The sequence below is a fragment of the Melospiza melodia genome, chromosome 7 (assembly GCF_035770615.1).
Source record: "Melospiza melodia melodia isolate bMelMel2 chromosome 7, bMelMel2.pri, whole genome shotgun sequence".
NCBI lineage: Eukaryota > Metazoa > Chordata > Aves > Passeriformes > Passerellidae > Melospiza > Melospiza melodia.
In genome coordinates this window covers 31,212,412-31,220,536 of record NC_086200.1, presented here as the reverse complement: position 1 = coordinate 31,220,536, position 8,125 = coordinate 31,212,412, and the positions used below count along the sequence as shown (strand labels likewise).

Genomic DNA, 8,125 nt, shown 5'->3' with positions numbered 1-8,125 from the left:
ATGGCGGGGCTCCGCGCCGCCTGCAGCCGCGGCCCCCGCTTCAGAGCTGCGGGATGGCGGGGCTCCGCGCCGCCTGCAGGGACGGGCCCCGCTTCAGAGCTGCGGGATGGCGGGGCTCCGCGCCGCCTGCAGGGACGCGCCCGCCATGCGCCCGCCATGCCTCCCCACGCGGACACAGTGACGCGACCCCGCAGCAGGGATATCACTCCGCGCCCCCTCACCCAACCGCAGCGCCGCTTCCGGGATCAGCCGCACGCATGCGCAGGTCTATCTCCACGGCCCCGCCGTCACCCCCCGCCTCGACCGCTGTGGCCGCATCTTCGGTACAGTCCGGTCCCGGTTCCGAGCCCGGTCCCGGTTCCGAGCCGCTGCACGCCGCTGTCCCGCCACAGCCGGCATCCCCGTGCCCTGTCACGCCGCTGCCGCCGCCACCGGGTCTATACACGGCACCGCAGCAGGCGAACACTGCAGCACCTTGCATGTGTCCTTCCGCGTCTCTCCCTCTGCCGGGCCTTGATGTGGCACGGCCACATCACCGGGAGATCCCTCCGCAGCGCGTGATGCTGCACAACCGAAACCTGATATCCCTCCGCGTTCTCGCCTTCCTCACTCCTAGCACTGTGGGACTACTTTGTGTCACGGTTCGTCCGCACAGCCACATCCACGCACACAAAGAGGGGGAGGCTGGAGTATGACAGCTGCTTTCATAAATACAGCACAGACAGAGAATTATTTTGCCCCCGCAAATGCCAACCCTTGGATCCCAACACAAAAAATTGGAAGGGCTTTTTTACAGCTCAAGCAGCTTCTCCCTCACAGGCCAAAATGGAATCACCTCACGGAATCGGAAATGGAATCACCTCACGGAATCTGAAACGGAATCACCTCACGGAATCTGGAACGGAATCACCTCACGGAATCTGGAATGGAATCACCTCACAGAATCTGGAATGGAATCACCTCATGGGCCGAAATGGAATCACCTCACGGAATCTGGAACGGAATCACCTCACGGAATCTGAAACGGAATCACCTCATGGAATCTGAAACGGAATCACCTCACGGAATCTGGAATGGAATCACCTCACGGAATCTGAGATGGAAGTGAGGGCAATGAGGATCACCCTCAGGCCAAGCTGTGGGATCAGCCCTTTCTGTGGGTTTTAAATGAATTCCCACTAATGCAGCCTTAGAAAGCTGGGCCTTGCTCAGCCTTGGGTAAAGCCTTGCACATTTTGTCCTTTTCTTGTTCCCTGTTCCACCACAAACCTCAGCTGGGGAAAGAAAAACCCAACAGAGCAAGCAAAGGAAGGGGCACCTGCAGCTGGAAATGACAAAAATCTCCTGTTCTAGGAGGAGATTTAGGACTTGGAGCTCCCCAGGAACAGCCTCTGTTCCCGCTGTGCTGGGAGCCAGCAATGAGCTCAGGCTGTGAGATCAGATTTTGCTGAGTCTACAGGGCCAGGCTCCTTCTTTCCTCTTTTCCAGGAGCTCCCCTCTCCAAGCCATGCCTGGATTTTTGATTTCCTTGGGAAGCCTCGGCCCCCTCAGCAGCTCTGTGTCCGGGACACTCAGCTCTGCCAGCACAAACGCTGCTTTTGCCATTCCCGTTCCTCCACCTGGGCCTTTGTGGGGTTCCTGGAACTGGGAGAGTTTCCTGGAAGAACAGGGCAGAATGGTTTGTGCAGAAAGGGCTGCAGAGACATCCAGGAGGCTGCTGGAACTCAGGGACAGCTCCTGGAATTCTCTCTCCTGGTGGGGATTTCTCTGGCTCGTGGTGAGCACCCAACGTGCTCTGGCTCCAGGGGATGTTCAGGGAAAGAACCTGACCCTGTGCTGGCCAAAAGGAGCTGGAAATTCATGGAGGGAATGCTGCAAAAATGCACAGATCAACGTGGTTTCCATCTGGATTTCAAGTTAAAGGGATTTGGGACCATCACCATCAGGCCGAGCCTGTGCCCTTGCAGTTTTGGGGTGGGAAGAGCAGCTCAGATGGAGCCAGAGCTGACTCTGGATCTCTGCACAGCCCACGATCGTGAAGATGGTGATGGAAAAACAAAAAACAAAAAGCAGCTTTGCCCTTGGGGCTGTTTGTCAGCCCTGGGTGGGGCCGGGAGGAGGCACTGCCAGCTCTCTCCAGAGCCAGTTCATTCCTGGGAGATTTTCTGGAAAACTCCAGAGGTTTGGGTCAGTCTCCATCCTCCTGCTTTCTGGAGAGCTTCCCGCCCCTTGTGAGCCTGCACACGCCGATTTTCCATTCCTCTGGAAGCCACCAGAAACCCCAAAACAAGCCCAGAGCCTGGATGATGCTGGATTTTCCTCTGAGCTCATCGAGGATGTCCAAAGCAGCACCATCTGCAGATGGGGCCAAGAATCTGTAACGTCTCAAAGCTGAGCAAAATAAAACGTGTGGGAGAGGAGAGGTGGGTGATGAGGGGAGCTGAGGGGTGCAAAAAGATGGATTTGGGAGCCAGGGGCTGTCCCAAAAGCCATGAGGGGCTGAAATGAGCATTTCCACGAGTGCAGCTCTTGGTTTGAACCTCTTTAATGAATTGTTTTTAATTAGATTTATTAATTACCTTCAGGAAGGAGCTGCAGCTCCAGACTGGGAGGATTCTCCTGCATGGAAGTGTTTCCCACTGCTGCAGGTTTTTATGGCTGGAATTTCCTCTTTTTCTCCTCTGGAAATTCATCTTTTTATTGGAGGAAACTGGAGAGGGACAAAGGGCAGGGTGAGGAACCCTGAGGGTGTCCCCGTCCTTCCCCACACGCAGAGCATTGCAAGAAGGATGGAGACAAAGCTCTGCTCCAGCACCCCCAGAAGAGGAAGAATTTGATACTAAATCCATTTTCTTATTCGGGATTCTCATTTTGCCTAAGGGCAACGAGACCACTTCAAAGAGCAGCATGGAAAATTTGCTGTTTTCTTTTCTTTGTGCTCTTCCCAAATCTCCCCATTCCACAGCAAAAAATCCCCACCTCTCCTGGAGAGTTCTCATTGTAATTCAGAAAGGTTTTCTCCCCCATTTTCCTAGATAAGAAAAAGCCCTTTTTCCTCACACAAGTGCTAAATGACTCCTATTAAAACCGAATTTAAGCGAATTTAAGTGAATTTAATCTCTTCCTGAGACGAGACAGGGAATATTACATTCAATAATCAATTTATTTCCCCCCTTTTCTCTGTCCCACTCAGTATTTCCAGTTGGGAGAAAGGGAATTAACACAACCCACGGTGATCGATCCTTTCTTCCTCTCCTTACAACCCAAATCTCATTTCCAGCAGGGAGAAGGTTTCCGTCTCCTGCCAAGGGCTGGCTGCACAATCATTTGTACAGAGCACCTCTTTGATCACTGGTGTCCTGAAAGGACCTGATTGCTGCGTTTGCCTTTTTCCAGCTGTTAAATCATCCCAGATATCTTCCTGCTGGGTTTCTTTAGGGTTTTTTAATGGAAAAAGGGAAAATCGGGAGAGGAAACCAGATCCTGCTGCAGTCAGTGGGAGGAAGAGGCAAGAGAAGTGGGATTAGTTTTGAATTAAATGAATGAAAAGTTGGTTTTTGCTGTGTGTTCAGGAGATTTGGGCAGGTTTTCCTTAAGCAAAGGCCTGGCATGGAGAATCTCTGGGGTTCCCTTGGGATGCCCATCATTTGAGATGCCTGGCTCCCCAAATCCAGGAGTTTCCCCACAGAAATCAGTGGGATGCATCATTTGAGATGCCTGGCTCCCCAAATCCAGGAGTTTCCCCACAGAAATCAGTGGGATGCATCATTTGGGATCCCTGGCTCCCCAAATCCAGGAGTTTAATCACAGAAATCAGTGGGATGCATCATTTGGGATCCCTGGTTCCCCAAATCCAGGAGTTTCCCCACAGAAATCAGTGGGATGCATCATTTGGGATCCCTGGCTCCCCAAATCCAGGAGTTTCCCCACAGAAATCAGTGGGATGCATCATTTGAGATGCCTGGCTCCCCAAATCCAGGAGTTTCCCCACAGAAATCAGTAGGATGCATCATTTAGGGGAAAAGGAAAAGCCAGGCTGCTTCAAACAGCTTTTGGTTCCAGGCTCTGCCGTCCCAGAGGGTTTTGGGAACACGGAGCAGTAGATGTGTGTTATTGTCATTATGGCTCTGGGAAGTGTTTTGCAGGAGAAGATCCCAAAAAAAGAAAAAGAAAAAAGGGGAGATCAGAGCCAAAGGGCTTTGAGTGGGAAAAGCTGAAGGCTCAGAGCACGAAAGTCCCAACAATTCCCAGCAAGCAGCGATGGCTTTTCTCTCTCTCATCACTTTGCACCTCTCCCAGACAAAACATCCCCAGCCTCCCCCGATTTTCCAGCGCAATTCCAGGGAATCCTTCCCGGATTCCTCGGCGTGTCTGGGCTCCCGCTGGCCGCCGGAGGAGGAGCAGCTCATTGTTAGGAACCATGTTAATCCCGAGCTCCGAACCTTTTATTGTCCCCGCTAGGGAAGGCCGTGAATAGTGCAGGAAAAAATGCGAGCGGTTTCCTGCGGGGGCTCGGGGAGCCCTCCGGGGGCTGGGATTGCGCCATGGACGGGCCGGGAATCGGGAATCACTCCTGGGGAATTGCTCCTGGCCCTGGATGGGGAATCGCTCTGGGGAATTGCTCCTGGGGCTGGGATTGCGCCATGGACGGGCCGGGAATCGGGAATCACTCCTGGGGAATGGCTCCTGGGGAATTGCTCCTGGCCCTGGATGGGGAATCGCTCTGGGGGAATCGCTCCTGGGGCTGGGATTGCGCCATGGACGGGCCGGGAATTGGGAATCACTCCTGGGGAATGGCTCCTGGGGAATTGCTCCTGGCCCTGGATGGGGAATCGCTCTGGGGGAATCGCTCCTGGGGCTGGGATTGCGCCATGGACGGGCTGGGAATTGGGAATCGCTCCTGGGGAATGGCTCCAGCCATGGATGGACCAGGAATTGCTCCTGGGGAATCGTTCCCATTCATGGATAGGCCTGGAGTTGGGAATCGCTCCTGGGGCTGGGATTGCGCCACGGATGTGCCGTCAATGCTCCTGGGAAATCACTCCCAGTCACGGATGGGGAATCTCTCCTGGGGAATCGCTCCGGCCATGGATGGGGAATTGCTCCCAGCCATGGATGGGCAGGAATGCTCCTGGGGAATCGGTCCAGCCATGGTTGGGCCTGGAATCGGGAATCACTCCTGGAGAATTGCTTCTGGGGAATTGCTCCTGGCCATGGATGGGGAATCAGTCCCAGCCATGGATGTGTCAGCAATCGCTCTCGGACATGGATGGACCAGGAATCGCTCCTGGGGAATCGCTCCCAGCCATGGATGTGCCAGGCAATCTCTCCCAGCCATTCATTTGGGAATCGCTCCTGGGGAACCTCTCCCAGCCATGGCAGTGCCAGGAATCGCTCCCAGGGGGTGGCCCCAGCACAATCCCCACATCCCACCCCCCTGTGCAGGCTCCTTACTGGGCAGACTGGGAGGGATGGGACACAGCTCCTCCTGGTCCCACCTGCCCCAGGATCTGTCCCCTCTGTCCCTGCCGGGGCTGCCTGGGGACACTGGGCGACCTGCCTGGGCCTGCTGGTCACGGGTGGGTCCAGCCCAGGTGAATCCCAGGTGTTCTCAGGGTCCTGCTGACACCAGGATTGGGGTTGGTGAAGCCCACGTGAATCCCAGGGGTTCTGCTGGGACAGGATCCTGCTGACACAGGGCTCAGGTATTCCACACTTTGGGTGCTCCACGTGCAAATTCCCCAATTCCCCCATGGGAACAGCTGGGCAGTGCAGCTGGAGGCAGGAGCCTCCTTCCTGTCCCCAGACCTGACAAAATCCTGCTGCTCTAAGCCTGCACAAACAAGAATTTAAAAAGATCAGGATCCAGATTTTATAAAGATCAGGATCCAGATTTTAAAAATATCAAGATCCAGATTTTCCAGCTTGATCCTGTTCAAACCCCAGTCCCATCCGTTGCTAAAACAATCCCAGCAAACAGATCCCAACAGGATCCCTCAGAGGTGAGCTGACGACCTGCAGACACTCATTAATTAATTAATGATGGGGCAGCAGCAGCAGCAGCAGTGATGATGTGAGACAAACAGCAGAGTGATGCAGAAATGAGAAATAACTCCGTGAACCCCTGGGTTCATCATCAATGACCCATCCAGGGCTGGTCCCAGCTCCGAGCAGCCCCAGCCTGTGCACTCTGCTTTGTGTCTCTCAATTCCTCAGCAAATCAAGGCACTCATTTGTTTGTTAAATCGTTTAATGCTTTTTATTTTTCCATTTCATCAGTGGCAAAGTGAATCAAACCTGGAGACAGCTCCGTTGTGCAATTTAGCCTCGTTTTTTTTAACTTCAGCCTTAAGTTTTTTAACTTTAGCCTTAATTTTTTCACTTTATCCCTAATTTTTTCACCTCACTCCTAATTTTTTAACTTCACCCCTCACTTTTTCACTCTGTCCTTTATTTCTGCAGCTCTTTTATTAATAGGATCTGAGCCATGGCAAGGCTGGGTCACCAGCAGGGACTGGCACCTTGGGACCAGGATGGTTCTTCCAAGTAAGGTTGGCCTTCCAAGCATAATTTCATTGGGATTTATTGGGATTTTATTGGGATTTATTGGGTTTTGGAGTTTTTTGGGGGGTTTATTGGGATTTATTGGGATTTATTGAGGTTTATTCAGATTTATTTGGTTTAATTGGGATTTATTGGGGTTTATTGAGATTTGTGCTTATTGGGATTTATTTGGGTCCCAGGATCCTAGGAAAGCACGGAATTGCACTGCAGGTTTTCCAAACCACACTGAAGGGACAAATCTTCTCCTGGGGAATTAAAAAAGGAGGAATGGCCTTAAAATTCCCTTAAAACTGGGAATGTCACTGCCTGCATCCCCCTGGCTGGAAGCATTTCAAAACAGGGAAAATAAACCTTTGGAGGCCCAAACTGTGATGGAAATGAGAAGGTTTTTGAGGCTTTCCTTGTGCCTCCTCTGTAATTTGGATTTTCACCCCAGAAATGCACCAGAGCCCCTCAGAAACCTCCCCAGCCCAGCTCCAGGCCAGAGATGTTTTCCACTTATTTTTAGACCCTGACCTTCCAAGCTGAAAAATAACATTTTCCTCCTCCTGACTTTTGTCCTTCTCTTGGCAGGGGCCTGCTCAAAACAGAGAAATGGAAAATATTTCAGCTTGCAGCAGCAGGAGCTTCACTTTCTGCTGTTTGTTTGTGAGCTCCTCTCGTTTGTGATGTCAGCTCCAGGCAGGAAAAAAAGGTGGAACGAACCTGGCAGTGCCCAGACTCCCAAAAATCCCAAAAAATAATTTTCTGATGCGTTTTTGATTTTGTTTTCAGTCAGTAAAGCTTCAGTAATAATCCTGCTCCAGGCTGGGAGATGTTTCCCCATCAGCTCCTCCTGAATTTGGGTTTTTTCAACAGGAACAAGCAAAAATTAAAAAAAAAAAAAATTATAGTGATAATGATTATAATAAGATGATGATGATAATAATAAATAATAGTAATAATGATAATAGTAATAATAGTAATAATAGTAATATTAATACTACTACTACTACTACTAATAATAATAATAATAATAGTAATGATGGGTTGATTTATCCAGAAATCCTAAAACCAGGGAAATTCCAAAACTGTCACTGAGCCCAAATTCCTTTATTTCCAGTGGGAATTTGCTGCAAAAAAAAAAAAAAAAAAGTAAAAATCCATAAATTCCAACATTCCTGGCACACCAACTGGGAATATTTATTATTTATTTTTAAATTTATAATATTTATTATTAGTTTGTTATTAGGGGGTTTTATTTTTGTGTTTTTATTATTCATTAGGTTTTATTTAATTTAATTTTTATTATTTAGTAGTTATTAGTAATTTTACTTTTAATTTTAATTTTTTTTTTAATTTTTTATTTCTTTTGTGGCCTGGGTGGGCCCAGCAGTGCCCTCAGGGACCTGGAGCTTGGGAGGTCTGAGGCAAAAAATCCCATTTTCTGTAAATATCCCAAATTCCTGCTGCTCCCACGTTTTCCAGACTGAGCTCCTGTTTCCTGGGGCTTGTCTGCATTTCTGGAATGTTCCAGCCCTTCCCAGCTCCCACCTGGAATTTTCTTGGGAAATTCTTGGAA

The 8,125-nt window shown here is 50.4% G+C and overlaps 1 long non-coding RNA gene across 1 annotated transcript; it reads left to right on the top strand.

Annotated features, from left to right (window-relative positions):
* Positions 1 to 440: 440 nt before the first annotated feature.
* Positions 441 to 7,476, top strand: LOC134420832 (uncharacterized). The gene is made up of 3 exons (XR_010028427.1): positions 441 to 2,423; positions 6,463 to 6,551; positions 7,138 to 7,476. It is a non-coding gene; the product is annotated as an uncharacterized LOC134420832 (long non-coding RNA).
* The last annotated feature ends 649 nt before the right edge of the window (positions 7,477 to 8,125 follow it).